Source organism: Symphalangus syndactylus, chromosome 5 (genome assembly GCF_028878055.3).
Source record: "Symphalangus syndactylus isolate Jambi chromosome 5, NHGRI_mSymSyn1-v2.1_pri, whole genome shotgun sequence".
NCBI classification, from domain to species: domain Eukaryota; kingdom Metazoa; phylum Chordata; class Mammalia; order Primates; family Hylobatidae; genus Symphalangus; species Symphalangus syndactylus.
Window position 1 is genome coordinate 34888091 of NC_072427.2, and position 24554 is coordinate 34912644.

The 24554-nt window shown below is 38.2% G+C and overlaps 1 long non-coding RNA gene and 1 pseudogene across 1 annotated transcript in view; one reads left to right on the top strand and one right to left on the bottom strand.

Moving 5' to 3' along the window:
• The window catches only part of LOC129482315 (uncharacterized), a 44377-nt gene that overhangs the window by 12442 nt on the left and 7381 nt on the right, over positions 1 to 24554 (bottom strand). The window contains exons 2-4 of the long non-coding RNA XR_008657657.2: positions 9326 to 10755; positions 5211 to 5280; positions 3733 to 3855 (exon numbers count right to left, since the gene is read on the bottom strand). This is a non-coding gene — a long non-coding RNA (uncharacterized lncRNA). The remainder of the gene's footprint in view (positions 1 to 3732; positions 3856 to 5210; positions 5281 to 9325; positions 10756 to 24554) is intronic.
• Positions 17826 to 19332, top strand: LOC129482312 (large ribosomal subunit protein uL18-like; annotated as a pseudogene).

Consider the following 24554-nt stretch of genomic DNA (forward strand, 5'->3'; position numbering starts at 1 on the left):
ATCTCTACAAAAAATAATTTTAAAAAATTAGGTGGGCATGGTGGCTACATACCTGTAGTCCCAGCTACTCAGGAGGCTGAGGCAGGAGTATGGCTTGAGCCAGAAGTTGGAGGCTGCACTTAGCTATGATTACTCCACTGCACTCTAGCCTGACGACAGAGCAAAACCCTTCTCGAAAACAAACAAAATCCCAAAATCTTTGCATTCCTTCCAAAGGATGAAACATTTCATTTAACCCAGCCACATGGGGTTAAATATGATCAAGCCAAATGAACTAATTTCACGTGTTTAGCTCAAGCAAGCTGATTTCTTCACAGGAGCTGCCCAGTAAATGCTTCAGTGAAGCCCACCACGATGTGTGTGGGGTTAGTTCATCAGCTGAGCTGTCTGAACCACTTACAGACTTCCAAGCCCTACATGTTCTTCCTTGTCTCTGAGTCATTGTGAAAGCTGCCCCTGAACTTAGAATACCCTTTGACTCTTTTCTCTCCCTCTCTTTACCCACTAAATAGCACTACACTTGCAAGAGTCCCAGCCACTCATGGGGCTGAGGCAAGAGGATCACTTGAGGCCAGGAGTTTGAGGCTGCAGTGAGCCATGATCACGCCTGTGAATAGTCACTGCACTCCAGCCTGGGCAATACAATGAGATCCTGTCTCTTACAAAAAAGTAAAAAATAAAAAATAACACCACATCTCTCAGCAGTCTTAAGGCAGGCCCTCCTTTCAAAACCCCACTGTGCCTCCTCCCAGAGGTGGGCTTCGCTGACCCTCTACTGTGCTCCCACCACATCCATGCTTAGTCCAAAGAGGCATGTACTATGTTGAATTGCATGCTCCTGTTTAGTCATCTACCTCTTCAACCCAGGCTCTGAGCCTGGTGGGCAGGGACCATGCCCTATTCATTCGAGTGAACTGGTGCCGAATACAATTATTTGGCACATGGTAGGTGTGGAATAAAGGCTTTCTGAATGAATGAGCAGGTAAGTAAGTGACGAATGGATGACTCAATGACTAAATGAGGAAGTGCAACACTCCACCAGCCCAAGTGAAGGTTTATGAGGGCATGAAAAGACTGGAAAAAGCATGCCTGTTAGGAACAGACCCAGAACGGCAACCCCCTCAACCCCTTGCCTTCCGTCCTCGTCCTCTCCTCTCAACCCTGTACACACTTGCTGTCCGTGAGCCACCTCACCCATCCTGGAGGCTTCTGTTCCCCTCTGAGTGTCATTGATTGCCAAAGCAGTGGTCCCAAATTCTGTGCCAAACTTAAGGCAAACTTTTCAAAAAATTTGTTTATTACCTATGCCTTTTCCATTTGAATTTTTACAGCTACCACTTCCTCCACGAGATAACTTGCTGTCTGGATTGGAGGTGTGTCTGCATTTCAGGAACAAGCAACTTTTTTCTGTAGCTACAGGCTGTACTCTGAACCTCCACCATCGGAAAGTCAACTCCTGCTACATCCTGTTCAGCAAGGATTTGAGCAGGTTTGGTGAAGGTAAATGCATTCCTATTGCCATGGAGACGTGGTATTTCTCAGTGACAGAGAACAGAGAAGCAAAGTTAAAGTTACTTGCATGGCAATATAGTAGAAAAAGTAAAAACTCAGAGCCTAGATGTGTACAGCAGGCATGGGGAACTTCTGGATTCCAGCTCGTGGCTCAATTTTCTTCCAGCCTTTGGCAAACATGACAAACCATGGTTACTTTAACAAAGAATGATACTTATCAGTCAGATACTACCCAGTGCTGGAAAGGCCCCAGAGCCAGTTGGAAGGCAGTGGGTGGTGACACATTTTACAAGCACGTTCTCATTATTCTACTCCATTTCAGAATTCATTTGGGCTTCCTACATTTCAAGTCAACTGTCTTTTTGAAATACCTGTAGATTCTCCAGAGCCTGTGCTAAGTTTTAGGGCTTTTTTTTTTTTTTTTTGCCTTTTGCCCTTGTTTTATACTGTTGCCTAAAGCCATAAAGTCACAAGCTGTGAAAGATGGAAAGACCTTTAGAGATTATCTGATCTAACCCCCTCGTTTTACAGGCTAAGAAACTGTCAGAAGTGACTTTAAGTTTGAATTTTACGAGGTCTATTTGTGTTGACAACATAATTGATTGCCCTGCTTCCCAGACTGAGGATTTGCAAGGGGAAATATTTTTTAAAAGTCAGTGCTCCATGAAAAAATGCTCATCATCACTGGCCATCAGAGAAATGCAAAACAAAACCACAATGAGATACCATCTCACACCAGTTAGAATGGCGATCATTAAAAAGCCAGGAAACAACAGGTGCTGGAGAGGATGTAGAGAAATAGAAACACTTTTACACTGTTGGTGGGACTGTAAACTAGTTCAACCATTGTGGAAGACAGTGTGGCGATTCCTCAGGGATCTGGAACTAGAAATACCATTTGACCCAGCCATCCCATTACTGGGTATATACCCAAAGGACTATAAATCATGCTGCTATAAAGACACATGCACACGTATGTTTATAGTGGCACTATTCACAATAGCAAAGACTTGGAACCAACCTAAATGTCCAAAAACGATAGACTGGATTAAGAAAATGTGGCACATATACACCATGGAATACTATGCAGCCATAAAAAATGATGAGTTCATGTCCTTTGTAGGGACATGGATGAAACTGGAAACCATCATTCTCAGCAAACTATCGCAAGGACAAAAAACCAAACACCACATGTTCTCACTCATAGGTGGGAATTGAACAATGAGAACACATGGACACAGGAAGGGGAACATCACACACTGGGGACTGTTGTGGGGTGGGGGGAGGGGGGAGGGATAGCACTGGGAGATATACCTAATGCTAAATGACGAGTTAATGGGTGTAGCACACCAACATGGCACATGTATACATATGTAACAAACCTGCACGTTGTGCACACATACCCTAAAACTTAAAGTATAATAAAAAAAAAAAAAGTCAGTGCTCTTCCTGATGGGTGGGAAAGTAGGGTAAAAGCTTTTGTTTTTGTAACTGTTTCTGTGCCACACACTCCACCAGATAGACTGCAAGACCTCTCTACCTGGTTTAAGCCTACCACTGTCAGAATAACCACAGGAGGAATACCTGTAGACTGTTGCTACTCCCCTTAGGAAAATATCCAATGATCAGAGGTCACTTCCCCACTTTGAGGGTGTCCAGACTGACAGAAAAGACTAAAGACCTCTGAAGCAATGACATGTCCAAGCAGTCAACAGCACCCACTGTTCCCAAACAGAGTTTCTCTTGGGGGCTCTGGCCAGTTGGACTGCTTAATAAATCAGCTCCTGCACACAATAGCTATGCACATCCCTGCCTCTGTTGAGCAGGCACTGCATGTGGCCGAAGCAGGCTCCATGACAATGAGGCATGGACTGGTTTGGGAGTTGTAGATGCCTTAGGCTGTTGTGTATGAAGCTGGAAGGCTGATCCCTAGAATCACTTTGGAAAAGGCACAAAGTTCAGAGCTAGAAAAGCAAAATCAAAACCTGTTTGCAGAGCCAATGGGTAAGATCAGGAATGGCAAACAGGTTTCACATCAACTCTGTTTGGTGGTGCCTGTCTGGGGTATGGTACTGAGAAGGGTTGTGAAGCCGTGAGTCAGAGGAAAGGTACAGGGCTATGGATTAGGAATGCCTGCATTAGGACTAAGCAGGGGAGAGCAGCAAGTGTACTAAGTATTTTTCTTTTTTTTAATATCATTTTATTCTAGCCAAGAATTACCTGTATAAAGTCAAAAAGTGCTTCCACTGATGCAACACAGCAGTCCTTTTCAGGTAATCTTACCAGCAGGCTCCCTCTTCTCACGGAAGAGCTATGTTAACAATAAACTTTGACTAGAGGGTGCTGTGGAAATGGTAAAATATGGAGATTATTCTGTGAAAAATTATGGGTGATTTGAGAGTAAAAGCAATAAGCTATTGGCATTAGGCAGAATACATAGAAAATAAAACATAAACTCACTTTTGTAATCAATCCAGGATGGCATGGATTGAATGGATTGACAAGGGTGCATGGTTGAATGGTCAACACTCTTCACTTGCCAGTGCAGAGCCCTAAAATGAACACTTAACCACCATCAGGGTGAGAGGCAACTCTTTGATGCTGGTGGTCGGGGGGCGGGGGTGGTGTCAGTCTCATTAACCAGGGCAGTGAGGGTTGACTGAAGTATTTGGCCACCGGAAATCCTATTGTCTCAGCTCAGTTGAGGAAACCAGTAGCCTTAAAAGGGGAATAAAACTGATGGACCAGGCAGCAGGTGGGCCCATCACACAGAGCAGACCTGGGATGTTCCTACCAAGGCAAAAGGAAGCCCTCCCTGTCCACTCACTGATGGTAGAGCCAGTCCAGAAGCACAAGCCCAGAAGCAACCTGGGTGTCTACATGGAGGAATGATTCTTGTCACTCCCAAGGCCCTTATAGATTCTGTTCCCTGATATTCTTCCCATGCATGTGGAACACAGGGGAGGCTGGGAAGGGTGGCACAAGTATCTTTTCTGTATCTATTCAGATAATTTAATGTTTCTTTTCTAGTTCTTACCATGGTAAGTCACATTGATTGATCTTTCAAATGTTAGGCCAACTTTACATTCCTGGGATGAAATCCACTTGGTCATGACCTATTGTCTTCTTATGTATCATTGGATTTGATTCACTAAAATACTGCTAAGAAGTTTTGTGTCTATGCTTGTTGTAGGAAAATAGCTCATTGCAAGGCAAGAGTGGCGCCATCTTGAATTGAAACTCCCATGATGACTGTTGTTTGACTCTTGCATGCCAAGGTGGTCTGCAGCAAGGTCTTTAAACAATGCTCATAGCTTAGATAACCCCTCATAAAGATGCTTATCTAATCTCCCCAGTGGTCTTGAGTTTAACAAGAAACACAGATGTGACTAGCTACCACATATTTTACCAAAAAACTTGTAATATAACAGATATTTCCGAAAAGGTGAGTGCAGGGATCCACTGCTTAACGGCCACCCAAGACATCACTCCTGTTCATAAGTTCCTATTAAATATTTCTTTTTAAGAAACTGGATTTTTTAGCCATTTTATTCAGCCTCTCAGCTCCCTCAGCCTTTGAGGGCAGGTTTACATATACCTGCTCACTGCAGAACATTTGTCTTAGTCTGTTTTGTGTTGCTATAATACAATATCATAGACTGGATAATTTATAAAGAAAAGAGGCTTATTTCACTCACAGTTCTGGAGGCTGGGAAGTTCTATAGGATGCTACCCACATCTGGTGAGGGCCTTCTTGCTGCATCATAACTTGGCAGAAGGGCAAGAGAGCATGTGAGACAGAGAGAGGCACCAGGTGCTGGACCCACTTTTATATCTGCCCACTCTTGTGATAACTTTACTCATAATAACTACATTAATACATTCATGAGGGCTTCACCCTCATGATCCAATCCCCTCTTAATAAGCCCCACCTCCCAACACTGTTGCATTGGGGATTAAGTTTCTAACACATGAACTTTTGGGGGACACATTCAAACCGTAGCAATGTTCATGAGAGATTTTGGACTGAAATTTTCTTTCTTATAACGTGTTTGGTATTGGTATTAGACTAGCATTGAACTTAAAGCATGAGTTAGGAAGTATTTCCTCCTCTTCAATTTTCTGGAAGAGTTTGTGTAGAATTAATATTATTTCTTTCTGAAATATTTGATAGAATTTACCAGTGATGCCATCTGAGCCTGGAGTTTTCTTTCTGGGAAGGAATTTTTTTTTTTTTAATTTTGAGATAGAGTCTTGCTCTGTCACCCAGGCTGGAGTGTAGTGGTGCAATCATGGCTCACCGAAGGCTTGACCTCCTGGGCTCAAGTGATTGTCTCACCTCAGCCCTCCCAGTAGCTGGGATTACAGGCACACACCACCATGCCTGGCTAATTTTTTATTTTTTTTTTGTGGAGACACGGTCTTGCTATTTTGCTTAGGTTGGTCTGAAACTCCTGGACTCAAGCAATCCTCTCACATTGGCCTCCCAAAATGCTGGGATTACAGGCATTAGCCACCATACCCAGCCTCTTTGTGGCAAGCGTTCTAAGTAAAAATTCAGTTTCTTTAATGGCTATAGGGCTACTTGGATTATATATTTCTTCTTGAATGAGCTTTAGTAGTATCTTTCAAGCAATTGGTATATTTTTTCTAGGTTGTGAAATTTATATGTGTGTAATTATTTATAGTATTCCCTTATCCTTTTAATGCCTGTAGAAACTAATCATGTCACCTCCTATTTCTTGATATTGGTAAATTATGTTTTATCTCCTTTTGTTTTAATCAATCTGACTAGAGATTTATCAATTTTATTAATTTTTTAAAAAACTAGTGCTTGGTTTCATTGGTTTTCTTTCTGGTTTTGAGATTTAACTTGCTCTTCTTTTTCTACTTTCTTAAGGTGGAAGCAGAGGTTATTAATTTGAGACTGTTATTTGGTATAATATGTTTAATTTCAAAATGCATTCTAATTTTATGTGTGTTACTTTCCAAATATTTGGGGATTTTCCAGGTATCTTTATATTACTGTTTTTTTTGTTGTTGTTGTTGCTTTGTTTGAGACAGGGTCTCACTCTCTTGCCCGGGCTGGAGTGCAGTGGTGCAATTTCAGCTCACTGCAACCTCGACCTCCTGAGTTCAAGAGATCCTTCCACCTCAGCCTTTCAAGTAGCTGGGACCACAGGTGTGCACCACCATCCCCAGCTAATTTTTGTATTCTTTGTAGACATGGAGTTTTGTCACGTTGTCCAGGCTGGTTTCAAACTCCTGGGCTTAAGTGATCCACCTGCCTTGGCCTCCCAAAGTGCTAGGATTACAGGCATGCACCACTGTGCTCAGCTATCTTGTTGTGTGTGTGTGTGTGTGTGTGTGTGTGTGTGTTTAATTTAATTTCATTGTAGTCAGAAAACATACTTTGAGTTGATTGTTTTCAATTTATTAAGGCTTGTTATGTATCACAGAATATTGTCTACCTTAATACATATTTCTTATGCACCTGAAAAGAATGTGTATTATGTTGTTGTTGAGTGGAATACTCTATGAATATAAACATAAAAATAGTTTGGTTTATGATATTTATTGTGTCTTTCAAGTCTTCTATGTCCTTACTGATATTCTACTTATGCTATCAATTACTGAAAGAAGATTCTGAAATCTCTGACTCTAATTATAAATTTGCCTATTTCTTCTTTCAAGTTCAATCAGTTTTTACTTCATATATTTCGATCTTCTGTTACTTGATGCAAAAAATCGAGCATTATTATGTCCTTTGACACATAAATGATGCTTCACCATTTTGAAATGGCCTTCTTTATCTCTGCTAATATTATTTGTCCTGAAATCTACTTTGTCTGGTATTAGTATAGATACTCCAACTTTGTTTCGATCAGAATTATCTTGATGTATTTTTTCATTCTTTCGCTATTGATCTATTACGTTTTTATATTTAAAGTGGATTGTTTGTATGCAGGTTATAGTTAGATGTTGTTTTATTATCCAGTCTGACCATCTCTGCCTTTTAATTTGGCGTTTATACCATTTACCTTTAATGCAATTGGTTCTATGTTTATACTTTACTGTTTGATTTCTACTTATTCAATCTATTATGCATAAAGCTTTTTCTATTTTATTGACTTCTCTTGAATTAATTAAATATTTTATAAATCTTTTTTTCCTCCTTTGGGGGACTACTAGTTATAACTCTGCTTCATATTTAACAGTTGTCTTAGGATTAATTGCAAAAAGTTCTAATTATCACAATCTACATTTAAATAATTTTATATATGTATATACACATATATACACTAAAATGTGTGTGTTTGTGTGTGTGCATGTATTTCTTGAAGAGTTTCACTCTATTCCTATATATCTTAGTATTAAACAAAGACTGGAGCTGTTTTTTACGTAATTCTCTCTTCTCTGAAATTCTGCTTTATAGTTTCTAGCTACCTCAGACTCTTTGAACTCAAATCTCTGCTCCTCAATGCAGAGAGACCACTGTGTTTTGCTTGGGATCATCCTACTCACTCTGCTTTACAGAGTGTACCTCGGGGTAGAAAGGCACAGAGAATATTGGACTTACCTCATTTGCTTCTTTTCTTTCTTGCATTACAGTCCTAATATCCCTATCGTCCAATATTTTAAAACAGTTGTTCCACATGTTTTTCCAGTTTTTCTCATTAAGGCAAGAGAGTAAATCTGGTTCCATGATATATTTTTAATACTCTATTGAACTCCTTGAATTAATAAGGGGGATTTTTCAATTCATTTTTATAACTGAACATGACTTATTTATGTAGAGGAGCACATTTTACTTTTGAATATAAATACATACATATGTGTATATAAGCATATGATACGTGTATGTGTGTGTGTGTTCTTATCCAGTTTTAGATTAGAAAATTCTTAAAATGCTAAAATGAGCTGGGAAGTTTTTTCTCTTTTTCCATTTTCTTGAATAAAATTAGGAAATGTTTCTCAACCATTTTTTTTTCATTATACTCTCTCCCTCCCCCAGGGCCTTTTTAGACATATTTTTTTTCTAATCTTCCACCATAAAATTTAATACCACAGACATACTGTATCTGTGTACCATGAACCTTTAAAGCGCAGAGACTATTTTAATATGTAAGATTTTTTTTTACCCCCTTCTCTAAAACTAATTGATTTTAATCCCATTGAGTGTGTAAAGCTTTCACCTAGAAAACTTCCACATGGAAAACTTTCTGGGTTACAGGTTTTGGGAACAGGAGAGCTTTGATTACCATTTCACTTTTTGAATGCTTGCTGTTCTAGTTGATGTTTGTATTTCTTCTTGGGCCAATTGGGAATTTAATTTTGATCCCAGAAATACAGAGCTGGTACATACTAGTATGGCATCCTTTCTGGTGGGTCAGGTGTCCATCTTGATTAGTCAGTGCCCAAGCTTTACCTGTTGTTGAGTAATTTAAATACTTGTAGAACAAAATCTATCTAATCTAAGATTTAAAATATATTAAAATATAGTTATTCACAAGTCTTTTATTTTTAAAAAATTTCTTATGCATCTGCTATTATTTCCCCATTTATAATTCTGTGTTTTGTTTATTTATATCATCTTTCCTTTATCTTGAAGAGTCTTTCCAGAAGACCATCTTATCTTTTTAAAGAAGCAATTTTTAACTTTGTTGTTTTGTCCTCAGTAAGGTTTTCCTTTTCAAAACTAATTTCTTTTCTAACAAAAAGCAGCCAGAAAAATCAAGCTGCAAGCATAGATAAGCAAGCTGGAAGCTTGTATAGGTAAATGCCAGCAGCTGTGCCAATAGAAAAGGAATACCTGGAAGCCAAGTGTATTCAACATGGAGGTTTCCTCTTCCCTTTTCTTTGTAACCACGTGTTCAGGTAACATGGCGCTGGCCAGGTAAAGACGTCATTTGCGTAATAAAAAATTAGGGTGGGTCGGCCAGCTCTTCACAGGCCATGTAAATGGCACACCTGGTCCAACCAATCCACTACGCCCTATGTAAATCAGACACTGCCTCCTCAAGTTCGTCTATAAAACCAACCGCATCTCCCAGAAACCCGCTCGGGGCCCTTCCTCTGCACAAGGAAGCTCTTTCTCCTTTCTTTCACCTATTAAACTTTTGCTTTTAAACTCACACCCTGTGTGTCCGCATCTTGGATTTCCTTAGCGCGAGACAACGAACCTCGGGTATTTCCCCAAACGACGCCGCTTCAGTGTTACTGTTTTTCATGTTCTTTACTTTGGTTCCTGTCCTTAATATTTCCCTATTTCTAATATCTTTAGTTTGTTCTAATTTTTCTTCTTCTTCTTGAATTAAACATTTGGCTCATTAGTTTCCAATCTTTATTCATTCGTGATAAATTTATTTAGATTTATAAATTTCCCTCTATTTAGCTATGTTCATAAATTTTGGCTTAAATGCTTTCAGTTTATTCTGTTTAATATTTTTGTGAGTTTCTTTTTAATCTAATGATTATTTAGTTTTATGCTATTTAATATCCAGATTTATGGGATTTTAAAAAACTTATTACTAAGAACTGTGAAGAGTATTAAATTTTATCTTACTTGCAAGTTAACAAACCAGCCAGTCACAGTTTCAAAAATGCTGGCAGAAGACATGAGACTCCTGGATCAGAGGCAAAGAACTTAATTACTTCATTTTCTCATTAGTTCCCCTTGCTTCACAAGCCCCACAAGAGTGATACATACATGGGTCCAGGAGGATGGCAGAGGTGAGGTTAAGTCACAGCTGAGGAACCGAGTTTAGGAAACTCCAATAAGGAGGCTGTGAGCCAATCCACCCAACTTCTGCCCCAGTGGAAGATATTATCTTCATTTTACTGGACAGCAAACAAACCTGCCCTCTGCCATGAAGGGAGATACTATCTTTATTTTCCAAGGCTGTATAAACATCCTTGAAAATACAGGCCAGAACAAAAGCTAACAATGCCTCTGCTCGAAAGACATACATAAACATGAGAAATCCATGCAGCATTCTCTCTCAACAATTATTCTTTTGTAATTTATTTCTAACAAAATTGCACTGTGGTCAGAGAACATAGTCTGTGCAATATAGATCTTTAGAACTATTTATGCAGAAAGGTGGGGAAAGTCTCCATGAGTTCAAGCACCACACACCACAGAACCTGCAGACCAACTTCATTCCCAGTATCTGCACCAGGCATCTACTCCTTCAGGGCATCTTCCTTAAATATTAGGTTGCAATCCAATTTGTTGAGGGCCTGGAGAGAAAGGGAATACAGAAATAAATGCCTTAGGGCAACTAGTCATCATAACATGTATTCTCACCAGATTCTCAACCTGGCAGGATCTAGAGGTTGCAATGATATTCTCCCCACCTCCTCAACCTTTTCTGTCCCACCTTCCAACACACACACACACACACACACACACACACACACACACACACACCCTGGCATCGGGGCTGCTCTTGCTAATTTCTGTTCTACAGAAGAAGAGGCCAGAAAAGTGATCCTGCCAAAGCAATGTAGAGGACAGGTAAGAGCAAAATTTACCTGCCACAGTTGCACCTACTGCCCCACTGTGTCCCAATCCCAGACTGCTATGAGCTTCTAAACCAGCTCACAACTGTCTTTGGTCTCCTCTGGCCTTCTCAGAGTTTTTATGTTAATTCCTCAGACCATGGCTTCTTTCCCACTTTCAGTTTCTCAACCCTGGCTGCATATTAGAAGGACTCTAAAGGTATTTTTAAAATGCCATTGTCCAGATTCTGCTTCTGGAGATTCTGATACAATTGGTCTAAGGAGGGCCCCAGATTAGCAATAGATTTCAAAGCTTCTTGGGTGAATCTAATGGGGACCAAAGGTTTTCAATCATTGTCTGTAATTTCTACTGGGTCAATTTTGGGAAAGGGACCTCATAGCCCAGGTTTCTTAATTTTCTTGTTCAGGAACTAAAAACCTATATTTTGTTTAATGCTCAAATTATTGAACTCATTTACCTAATAAATACAAATTTTAAAAAGAAGTTATCTTGATGATTTAAGATGACTATAATTTGATTACATTATCTTAAATCATTTAAAATGCAATTATAAATTCACTATGGCTGATTTTTTTCCCAACACTTCAAATATCGTAAAACTTTCACAAATGCAATGACTACAAAGCTTATTATTAATATTACACTTACACTTGAACCTATTCTAAAGTCTCAGAACAATGGACTTATTCATTTCTTTGATAATTTATGTGCTTGTTTTATACCTTCCTGGGGGATATTAGTATACTTATTTTAATATCTTCCTAGGGTTTCAGTAACATATTTTTATTTCTTCCCAGGGGTGGAGTAATATTACTAGACCCAAAAGAAAAAGTATACGTGCTTGGCCCAGCCAAGGCTGCAGGATGTGGATTACTGGCTGATCCATTTTTGGTCTGGCCTCAGGACTCATCATCAGGCTGAGTTAACTCCTGGTGTTACTACAATACAATTTTTAAAGTCACACCTTCACTTAGGTTTTATTTTTTTACAACCTGGTGTCTTTCAGGAAATAATGTACTTTTAAAATCTCACTTGGCCAAAGTTACAAAACCCAAGGTCCTATCAGTATGATATATTGACTTGGTCTGCTACCTTTTTAAAGAATTACATATTCCTTATTGATGTTTTATTAAAATGAGCAGGGCCATCTAGTGGTTTCATTTCCTGTGAGATGAGACGTTGCGTGTGTGTAGTATACTCTTTCTCTCTGGGACATTTGACTAATTCCTCTGTTTGGAAGACCCTGGCTATGGATAAAATGTTTGTGTTCTCCCCAAATATATATGCTGAGATCCTAATCCCAATATGATGAGATTAGGAGGTAGGGGCCTTTGGGGGGTGATTAAATTATAACTGTTCTGATGAATGGGATTAGTGCCCATGTAAAAGCAAACCCAGAGGCTTGTTCATCCCCAGCACCATGTGAGGACACAGCAAGAAGTTGCCATCTATGAGAAACAGGCCCTCATGAGACACCAAATCTGCTTGCACCTTGATCTTCATCTTCCCAGTCTCTGGAACTTTGAGAAATCAGTATTTGTTGTTTATAAGCCACACAATCTATGGCATTTTGCTATAGCAGCCCAAATGCACTAAGACAACCCTGTTGGATCTTTCTTCTACTTGGTAATTTTGTGTGATCATTAATCTTGATTAAATATGGGATTTTTTGTTCACTTAAATTATTATATGTTAATCCCAGTACCAACCAATCCAGTCCTCCCTCTTCTTGAAGGAGGTTACTTGGTTCCGTAATTTTGTTTTTTCCTCAGAAATAAATATGTGCATATATATTTATATCTTTTATAAGAAAGTAATTCAATAGGAAAAATAAAATCACCATATATAAACAATGTTCACTTGTTAAAATCCGTTAACAAAAAACATATTCATAATTGGTTACCTATTTTTTATTACAACCATATTTTTGTACTAATTATGTTAATTGTTGAGTATAATTATGAATCCATGGACTTTTTATAGACTTAACATGTTCCAAGTAACAATAATAATATTTCACACTAAAATTATCACAGTTTGGTCCATGGAAACCTTAAATTGGATCTTCGACTTTTTGATATTGCTCCTAACATTTTAAAAATAAGATTTTTACTTTCTGTTAATAACAGGATATTCTAGGCTCATTCTGATTTTTTTTAAATTTCCCTGAACAAAGAGTCATCTGTCCTCTGTAGAGTTCTGGTTTCTGTTACTTGACAATAGTATTAGAATAGTAGTTATGGGTGGATGCATAAAAAAGGAGATAGGCAAAAGTCCTGCCAAAGCTGTTGACCTACTTGCACTTGAAAATGGGACTTTAAAAAATAAATCATGGTTTCCAAAGATTTTTCAAATTTAAAGATGTATGTATTAGTCCATTCTCACACCGCTATAAAGAACTGCCTAAGACTGGGTAATTTATAAAGAGAAGAGGTTTAATTGACTCCTAGTTCCATGTGGCTGGGGAAGCCCCAGGAAACTCATAATCATGGTGGAAGGGAAAGAGGCACGTCTTACATAGCAGTGGGTGAGAGACAGAGTGTGGAGGAACTGTCGGACTCTTATAAAACCATCAGATCTCATGAGAACTCACTCACTATTACAACAACGGCATGGGGGACACCGCCCCCATGATCCAATCACCTCCCACTAGGTCTCTCCCTTGACATGTGGGAATTACGGGGATTGCAATTCAAGATTTGGATGGGGACACAAAGCCATATCAATGTTATATTGCTGAACCCTACTTTTCTTACAGTAAATGGTATTACCTGATACTAAGACTTTTTCCCCAGGAACAGCAGCCAGTTCAATAAACATATATGCCCTTAATACAGTCCAAGCACTGTCTCTGCCTTGAGGGCTGCAGGATAGCATGAGTTAAGCTGGATATAGCACATTCCTCTCTTCTTCTTGCCATAGGGCCTTAGCTGTTCCTTGTCAGAATAGCTTACACGCCTTGCCACATAATATCACTGGAAATAACTTTGTAGAGATTGAGATTAATACAGGGATTTTTTTTTAATGGCCATGAAGGTCTTGGAAGATGAGGACACAAAGAAAGACTGAAATCTGGAGACACTCAGACACAAAGGGACAAAACAAAGACATCCAAGGAATAATGGAATGAGAGGGAGGGAGTTGTGTTTTCATGATGAGAAATGTGTGAGAGAGCAAGCACTGAGGGGATGGAAGAGAAGATAGCAAGAGGGCTACAGAGAGATTTGGGACAAAAAACGAAGAGATGACAGATTTGGAGAAAATGATTGAAGTTGAGAGAGGATTTGCAGCAAGATATGAGAAGATATGAAAAAACAATGTGGAGAGAGTAAAGGAAGAAAAGTGGACAGAAAGAAGAGAAAAAAAGAGAGAAAAATGCTCATATAGTTTCTGTTTTGGACCATAAATACAAGCTGTAAATTCACTGACTGAAACAACCAGCTGGATCTGAATGGGTTTAGCTGAACTCAAATCCATTATGTAGGATACAGACTAATTAAGGTCTGAGCTCTGTGGGATTAGGGACATATTTCCATTTTCTCTTTTGCATGGCTCTGCTGGGTATCAATCATCAGGCTCATGTTTGGCTGCAGCATCTTCAAGTCCATCTCATAGGTCATTGTAGAGTAACAGGCTTTGTAAGTTCAGCTACTACACCTCACTTCCCACCAACCATGGTGCCAATGACCTGTGCATTTTTACATTCTGTGCTGGGATTAGCTGGGATTAGCTGAAAGTCAAAGGTCTTGCTTGCCGCACATATGGTTGATGAGTCCTATCATGTCACCATCTCCATCACTGTCAGCAGTCTATTCCACAGGGTGGAAGTCAGAAACATGAATCTTACTAATACTTAAAGCCTTCAGTCTGCATCACAGTCTTATGAAATGCTTGGCTACTGGCCACCTTCTCTTCCCATGCACCAGTTCATGTTCAGCTGGACACATGACTAGTGATTCACAAAAAAGTGTTGGAAGAATGACTTCCCAAATCTGCTACTCCAATGTTGTCTTGGGAAGAATGGCACAGGCCTTGTACATTTAAAAATGTGTAAAGTTAGCATTTTCAAAGCTGATTGCAAAATTTCTTTGGATTCTTCTTCTGATTCTCTTGTTGCAAATTGTTAATTTTGTTAATTGCGACTTGTATCACTGGGGCTCTTGACTTTCTCATGGTAGTAAGTCTAAAGTGGACTCCTTTCCAGATTTCAGGGAGAGAACAAAGGGGTAATGGGTCTAGTGTCAGCATCTTCCTAAGCATTGGACCTACAACTTGGTATGCAGAAGACTCATCTGGGAGCCTGTTTAAAATGCTGGGACCCACCCACAGAGATTGGGTCTGAGGAAATGGAATGGAGGCAGGCAACCAAACTGTAAGATTCCCACAAGTGGTTCTGAGGTAGGTGTCCCAAGGCCATTCTTTTTTAAAAGATGAGTTTTATTATTATTTTTAATTGACATATAATAATTGCACATATTTATGGGGTCTAGTGTTACATTTGAATACATGCATTGAAACATGTATACAGTGTAACTAGCATATTACTCAAGCCATTCTTTGAGAAATGTTTCCTAGGATAATGACAGTAGGTCTTTGCTTACAAGGTGTCTTGCCAGTTCTAAAAACACCTGTATGATCCCCTGCTTGTGACAGACACAGATGCATCTAAGTTTTCCTCCCAGACCACATGTCCTACTGTCACCATGGTCAACATCAGTTCTCAAGACAGACACCTGATCACTATTAAATTTCACCTGCATCGCTAATGTAGACTCTTCATGAGCCTCACACATTATTTAGTATAGGTGGTCCTATCTTTTACTGCACAATGAGTTCCTGTATATCTGCTAAGAATCCAAAAGTTCAAGAGGAAAATTTATGGTTATGGAAGAGTTTCATTCCCAGAGAGCCAAAAAAAAAAAAAAAAAAAGATAAAATCCATAGTACCATGTCCTGCCTTTTGGATTCCATCTTTGATAATATATTTCCAGCATTTTGTACCTGTTCTTTACATTTTGCTCTTTTCTTGCTCTTTATGGCACTTTCATCATGTTTCATGATACCTATCTTTTACTCTATTGTAGTACTTGTGAGGTTTCACTTCTTTTTTTTTTAACTGAGTTTTATTTTTTATCAGATTTACTTTTTTTGTACTCTCTGTGCTGTACACACATGGTGATGCTTACAAGACTGAACAGTTGGCTGCTATGCAGAGCCACAATGGGGTAGCTCAGAATGTTCTTTGATGGCTGGCTTATAAAAGCCTGAACTTCACATCTGGGAGGTGCATAGGACTCAAAACTGCAGGATGTAAGGATGTTAAAAGTCCTAAGTTGAGAACCGTCTCTGAAATAGGAATCCAGCTTTAATGAGACTAATTTATCTAGGCAAAACCCAAGATAAAGCTTTATTACTCATCCAGATATTTTTCTTTTTGCAGGGTGGGGAGGGGAGACAGAATCTCACTCTGTCACCCATGCTGGAGTGCAGTGGCACGATCTCAGCTCACTGCAGCCTCCACCTTTCAGATTCAAGCAATTCTTGTGCCTCAGCCTACTGAGTAGTTGGGATTACAGGCACGCACCACCATTCCCAGCTAATTTTTGTATTTTTAGTAGAGACGGGGTTTCACTATTTTGGCCAGGCTAGTCTCGAACTTCTGGCCTCAAGTGATCTGCCCACCTCAGCCTCCCAAAGTGCTGGGATTATGGGCGTGAGCCACCATGCCTGGCCTCATCCAGATATTTTTCTAAGTGTTGGAGATACAGCCTTGAAGGAAGGAGACAGACATGGTCAGGGAACTTACAGACTGGAGGATGAGACAGGTAGGTAAAAGGGAAATTACAAATAAACTCTGTGAAAGAAGCTCAGGATATTAAGAAGTGCATTCAGAAAACAAAAAACAAACAAAAACCAGCTCTTAAAAATTAAAATTATAATAGCAAAAAATTAAAAATTCAACATGGGAACTTTCTGCTTTTAGTAATGGAGGACTATGTTATTTGAATAAACTATCCCACTGGATAAAAATCTTAAACAACTAGATAAAATATATTAAAACATTTTAAAAGCATTGAAGACAAAACATGACTGTAAGGAATTATAAAGTCAAAGTAAAGTAAAAATGTGAATCCAGAAAGGTAAAAGAGCATGGAAGCCACATTGACCCTCTGATGCTTGCCAACCCTGGAAAACTAGGACTTTTGTTTTGATAATATCACAGAGAGATGGAAACAGAAATAAGAATCCAACAACCATAAAATTAAATTTCAAGCCCTGAACTTGGGTTTAAGATGGTCCCATACTGGTAGTGACCCCACAGTAGACTTTACTATATGATTGTTATACTTTAATGACATTTTTTTTTAAATGAAGGTGAAATAAAGATATTTTCAGATTTAAAAAACCTGGCTGGGCACGGTGGCTCACGCCTGTAATGTCAGCACTTTGGGAGGCCAAGGTGGGAGAGGTCATCACGCGGTCAGGAGTCCGAGATCAGCCTGGCTAACATAGTGAAACCCATCTCTACTAAAAATACAAAAAAATTTAGCCAGGCATGGTGGTGCACGCCATGGATGTAGTCCCAGCTACTCAGGAGGCTGAGGCAAGAGAATCGCTTGAACCTGGGAGGTGGAGGTTGCAGTGAGCTGAGATCGCAACACAACACTCCAGCTTGGGCAACAAAGTGAGACTTTGTCTCACAAAAAAAAAAAAAAAAAAAAAAAAACCTGAGCAAATTCTCCATCACAAGGACAGCATTAAAAATTTCTAAAGTCTATATAATATTTAGACTACAAAAGAGTGATTCCAGAAGGAAGTTCCGAGTTATAAGAAGGAATGAAAAAAGAAGGAATAAGTGGTGAATATATGAGGAGCTCTAAATGATTACTGACTTCAAAAAAACAATAATATCCAATGAGATTGAAATATATTGGATTAAAATACACATTAATAATGCCAATATAGCCTTTCCGCCCCCTAGCACTGCTGGGCCTGCAGGTCTCTGTTGAGCCGCGGACGCGGGTCTTTTGTTCCCCAGGATGGGGTTTGTTAAAGTTGTTAAGAATAAGGCATACTTTAAGAGATACCAAGTGAAATTTAGAAGACAATGAGAGGGTAAAACTGATTACTAAGCTCGGAAACGCTTGGTGATGCAGGATAAAAATAAATACAATACGCTCAAATATAGGATGATAGTTCGTGTAACAAACAGAGATAACATTTGTCAGATTGCTTATGCCTGTATAGAGTGGGTATGATAGTCTGGCCAGCATATGCACACGAACTGCCAAAATATGGTGTGAAGGTTGGCTTGTCAAATTATGCTGCAGCATATTGTACTGGCCTGCTGCTGGCCCGCAGGCTTCTCAATATGTTTGGCATGGACAAGATCTATGAAGCCCAAGTGGAGGTGACTGGCGATGAATACAATGTGGAAAGCGTTAATGGTCAGCCAGGTGCCTTTACCTGCTATTTGGGTGCAGGCCTTGCCAGAACTACCACTGGCAATAAAGTTTTTGGTGCCCTGAAGGGGGCTGTGGATGGAGGCTTGTCTATCCCTCACAGTACCAAACGATTCCCTGGTTATGATTCTGAAAGCAAGGAACTTAATGCAGAAGTACACTGGAAGCACATCATGGGCCAGAATGTTGCAGATTATATGTGCTACTTAATGGAAGAAGATGAAGATGCTTACAAGAAACAGTTCTCTCAATACATAAAGAACAGCATAACTCCAGACATGATGGAGGAGATGTGTTAGAAAGCTCATGCTGCTATACAAGAGAATCCAGTCTATGAAAAGAAGCCTAAAAAAAAGTTAAAAAGAAGAGGTGGCACTGTCCCAAAATGTCCCTTGCTCAGAAGAAAGATTGGGTAACTCAGAAGAAGGCAAGCTTCCTCAGAGCTCAGGAGCGGGCTGCTGAGAGCTAAACCAACCAGTTTTCTATGAGGATTTTTTCAGATAAAGACAATAAACTTGTGGACAGCAACTTAAAAAAATGCCATATAGGTTCAACATACACAAATAAATAAATGTGATACACCATATGAACAGAATGAAGCATGAAAACCATATGATCACCTCAATAGACACAGAAAAAGCATTTGATAAAGTTCAACATTGCTTCATGATAAAACGTTTCAACAAACTAGGCTTAGAAGGAACAAAACTCGACACAATAAAAGCCATATATGACAAACCCCCAGCTAACATCATACTGAATGGAGAAAAGCTGAAATCCTTCCCTCGAAGAGTTGGAACAACACAAAGATGCCCACTCTTACCACTCTTATTCAACATAGTGCTGGAAGTCCTACCCAGAGCAATTAAGCAAGATAAAGAAATAAGGGCATCCAAATTGGAAAAGAGGAAGTCAATTTATCATAATATTTATTTATTTATGTTTATTTTTAATTTTTTTAGAGGCAGGCTCTTAACTCCGTCGCCCAGGCTGTGCAGTGGCACAATCATAGCTCACTGAATGCAGTGGCAAAATCATAGCTCACTGTAGCCTTGAACTCCTGGGCTTGAGCAATCCTCCCAAGTGGCTGGGACTGTAGATGCCATGCCACCACACTTGGCTAATTAAAACAATTGTTTTTTGTCGAGATGGGGTCTTGCTATGTTGCCTAGGCTGGTCTCGAATTCCTGGCCTCAAGTGATCCTCTTGTCTCAGCCTCCCAAAGCACTAGGAGCATTGTGCCCAGCCAGATGACATAATCCTGTATATAGCAAAACCTGAAGACGCCATCAAAAAACTCTTAGAACTGATAAATAAATTTAGTGAAGATACAAGATACAACATCAACATGCCAAAATCACTGTTTCTATACCCCAATAATGAACTAGCTGAAAAAGAAATCTAGTGTTTCTATGCACCAGGTGAAAAAAATCCCATTTATAATAGCTATGAAAAAATAAAATACCTAGGAATATATTTAACCAAAGAGGTGAAAAAACTCTACAAGGAAAAGTGTAAAACACTGATGAAAATATTTGAAGAGGAAACAAACAAATAAAAAGACATCCCATGCTCATGGATTGGAAGAATTAATATTGTTAAAATGATCACACTACCCAAAGCATTCTATAGATTCAATGCAATCCCTATCGAAATACCAATGACATTCTTTACATAAATAGAAAGAAAATCCTAAAATTCATATGACATTATAAAAGACACCAAATAGCCAAAGCAATACTGATCAAAAAGAACAAAACTGGAGGCATTACACTACTTTACTTCAAATTATACTACAAAGCTATAGTAACCAAATCAGCATGATACTGGTATAAAAACAAACATATAAACTAATGGAACAGAATAGAGAACCCAGAAATAAATTAACATATTTACAGCCAACTGATTTTTGACAAAGGTACCAAAAACATACATTGAGGAAAGGACACTCTCTTCAATAATAGTGCTGGGAGAACTAAATAGCCATATGCAGAAGAATAAAATTAGACTCCCCCCCTACCTATCACCATATATAAAAATCAACATAAAATGGATTAAAGACTTAAACATGAAACAAAAAACTATAAATCTACTGGGAGAAAACATAAGAGAAGTGCCTCACGACATTGATCTTGGAAAAAATTTTATGTATAAGACCTCAAAAACATAAACAACAAAAGCAAAAATTGACAAATAATATTATATGAACTAAAAATCTTCCATACAACAAAGGAAACAACAGAGGGAAGAGACAACTGTAGAAAGGAAGAAAATATTTGCAAACTATTCATCCAACAAGTGACTAATATTCAGAATACAAAAGGAACTCAGACAACTCAACAGGGAAAAAATCCAATTAAAAAGTGGGCAAAGGAAATAAATAGATGTTTCTCAAAAGAAGACAAACAAATGTCCAAAAATGTATTTTAAAATGTTCAACCATCACTAGTCATCAGGGAAATGCAAATCAAAACACAATGAGTATCATCTCACCTCAATTAGAATGGCTATTATCAAACACACACACACACACACACACAAATGCTGGTGAGGATGCAGAGAAAAGGGAACTGTTATACATTGTTGGTGGGAATTTAAATTAGTACAGCCATTATGGAAAACACTGTGGGGATGTCTCAAAAAACTAAAGATAGATCTACCACATGATCCAATGACCCCACTGCTGGATTTTTATCCAAAAAAGAGAAAATCAGTGTATCAAAGGAATACCAATACCTGTACCCTTGTTTATTGCAGTACTATTCACAATAGCTAAGATATGGAATCAACCTAAATGTACACCAACAGACAAATGAATAAAGAAAATGTGATATATATACACATTGAAATATTATTCAGCCATAAAAAAATGAAATCCTGTCATTCACAGCAACAAGGATGAGCCTGGAGCACGTTATGTTAAGCAAAACAAGTTAGCCACAGACAGATAAATGCTGCATGTTCTTAATCAGATGTGGGAGCTAAACTTTTTTTTAGCTCTTGGAAGTCACGAGTAGAATTGTGGGTACTGGAGGCTGGGAAGGGTAGCAGGGAGGGGAGCACGGTGAGAGGTTTGTTAACAAATACGAAATTACAGCTACATGGAAGGAGTAAGTTCTGGTGTTCTACAGCACTATGGGGTAAATATGGTTAATGATAATTTATTGTATATTTTCAAAAGGCTAAAAGAGAGAATTTTGAATGCTCACAACATGAAGAAATTATAAATGTTGAGGTGATGGAATGCTATTTATCCTGATTTGATCATTACACATCGTATATACGCATAGAAATTCACTCATTATTCCACAAATATGTATGATTATTATGTATCAACTAAAAATAAAAAGAAAAATGCCGTATTAAAAAAAAAAGAGGGGAAGTAGTTTGAGTTAAAGTGTTCCAAGGTCCTTGTATTTTCCAGAAGGATGATAAAGATATTAACATTAGAAACCAATGTTAATCAATGAGAAGGTAAAGATCTATGATATAAGTTCTAGGGAAATCATTTACAAAATAAGAAACTTGAGTGTATAACTTCTAAATTCATAGAGGGGAAACATGGTTAAAAAATATCCAGTAATTTAAAAAAAGTAATTTAAGGGAAAAAAGAAGTAAAACAAAACATGGAATAGGTGGCACAAGTAAAAAGACATATCAAAATGTTTAATTTAAACTCAGTTGATTTTGTTCTAAAAAACTAACTTCATCTTTTAAAAGGCTAGATTGTTGAACTGGATACAAATATAAATTTAAATTATATATTATTTAAAAGAAACATAACTACAACATAAGCATATAGAAAGGTGGAAATTAAATCATGCAAAAATATCTCATTGAAATATTAATTTTAAAAAGTTGGTATACCTGTTAATATTGAACAAATTAGAATTTAAGGCAAAAAGAATTTTTAGAGATAGAAGACTCATTTCACAATGTCAAAAACATCAGTTCAACAGGAAGATATGTCAGTTTTAAATTTGTATGTACCTAATAACATGCCCTTAATAAATGAATAAAGCCAAAAATTATAGAGTACTAGGAGAAACAGACAAATCCAGTCCCAGTGGAGATTTCAGCCTTTCAATAATTGATAAGAACAACCAGAAAAGAAGACAGATGATTTGAACACTATACTTAAGAATTTTAGGCCAGGCACAGTGGCTCACGCCTGTAATCCCAGCACTTTGGGAGGCCAAGGCGGGCGGATCACGAGGTCAGGAGATCGAGACCATCCTGGCTAACATGGTGAAACCCCATCTCTACTAAAAATACAAAAAATTAGCCGGGCGAGGTGGCGGGTGCTTGTAGTCCCAGCTACTTGGGAGGCTGAGGCAGGAGAATGGCGTGAACCCCGGGGGGCAGAGCCTGCAGTGACCCAAGATTGCGCCACTGCACTCCAGCCTGGGTGAAAGAGTGAGACTCTGTCTCAAAAAACAAACAAACAAACAAACAAAACAAAACAAAACAAACAAACAAACAAAATATATATATATATTCAAAAAATAAAAAAAGAAAAAAAAAGAATTTTGACCTAATTTATATATATACATGTTATGGTCACCTTTTGGGAATGAGACAGGCCCCTCAGTCAAACTTTGGTTCAGATGTTAATACTGATGACACCACACAAACACATACACCAAATAAGCCATGAAATGGTTTATTACTCACATAATGGGGCCAAATACTTGCAAACTGAACAATACACTGATAAATAACCTCTGAGTTAGGGAGGAAATCACAAGAAAATTTAGGATATATTTCAAAGAATATGGCTTTTCCACTTTTCTTTTAGAAAACAGAATAGGAGAGAACATAAAGGCACAACAGAAAATTTTTACAGACCAATATCACTAATAAACATAAACACAAACACTTTTAAACAAATATTAGCAAATAATACCCAGAAATATGTTAAAGGTTAATATATAATTACATTATCCTAGTAATGCAAGGCTGGTTTAACATTTGAAAATCAATCAATGTAATCAATAACATAAGAATAAGGGAGAAGGGCTATATGATTATTTCAATAGATGTAGAAAAATATCTGACAAAAGTCAATATTCTTTCATGATAAAAAATTATCAGCAAAGTAGGAATAATAGGAAACTTTCTCAGCCTGATAAAGGCTATCTGTGAAAAACCTACAGCTGGCTGAGTATGGTGGCTCATGCCTGTAATCCCAGCACTTTGGGAGGCTGAGGTGAGTGGACTGCTTGAGCCCAGGAGTTCAAGACCAGCCTGGGCAACATGGTGAAACCCCATCTCTACTAAAAATACAAAAATTAGCTGGACATGGTGGTGTGTGCCCGTTGTCCCAACTACTTGGGAGGCTGAGGTGGGAGGATCCCTCAAGCCCAGGAGACAGAGGCTAGAGTGAGCCATGATTGCACTACTGTACTCCAGCCAGAGCAACAGACTGAGACCCTTTCAAAAAAAAAAAAAAAAAGAAAGAAAGAAAAGAAAAATTAAAACCTACAAGTAAACTTATAATTGAACATTTTTACTCTAAGATTAGGGAAAGAGAGAAAGGACAATAAGGACCACTCTTACCACTTTTTTTTTTAAGACATCAAACTGGCAGTCCTAGCCTGTGCAATGAGGCAAGAAAAAGAAACAAAATATGTAAAGACTGGTAAGGAAGATGCAACACCATCTTTATTTGCAGAAAAAATGATTTTGTCTATGTGGAAAATCATAAGCAATTAATATTGCAAGTTTACAGAATACAAAGTCAATATAGTAAATTCTCATTATTTATGGTGAATATGGTCTATAAAGTTGTCCTGAACATGAAATTAGTGAATACTACTGAACATTTGCTCCAATGGGAAATGCAGGTTTAGATTCCTGTGAGACTCTGGGACAATATTTTTAGTCAATTAATACTTAACCTTGTTGTATGTGTGTTTCTGTTAAATGGCATCATTTAAAATATATATATATATATATAATTGATTTGTCAACATCAAACTCATGGCCAACAGCACTGTAACTCATGCCTCAACAAAGCTTATCTAACACATGTCATTTATCTGTGATGTCAG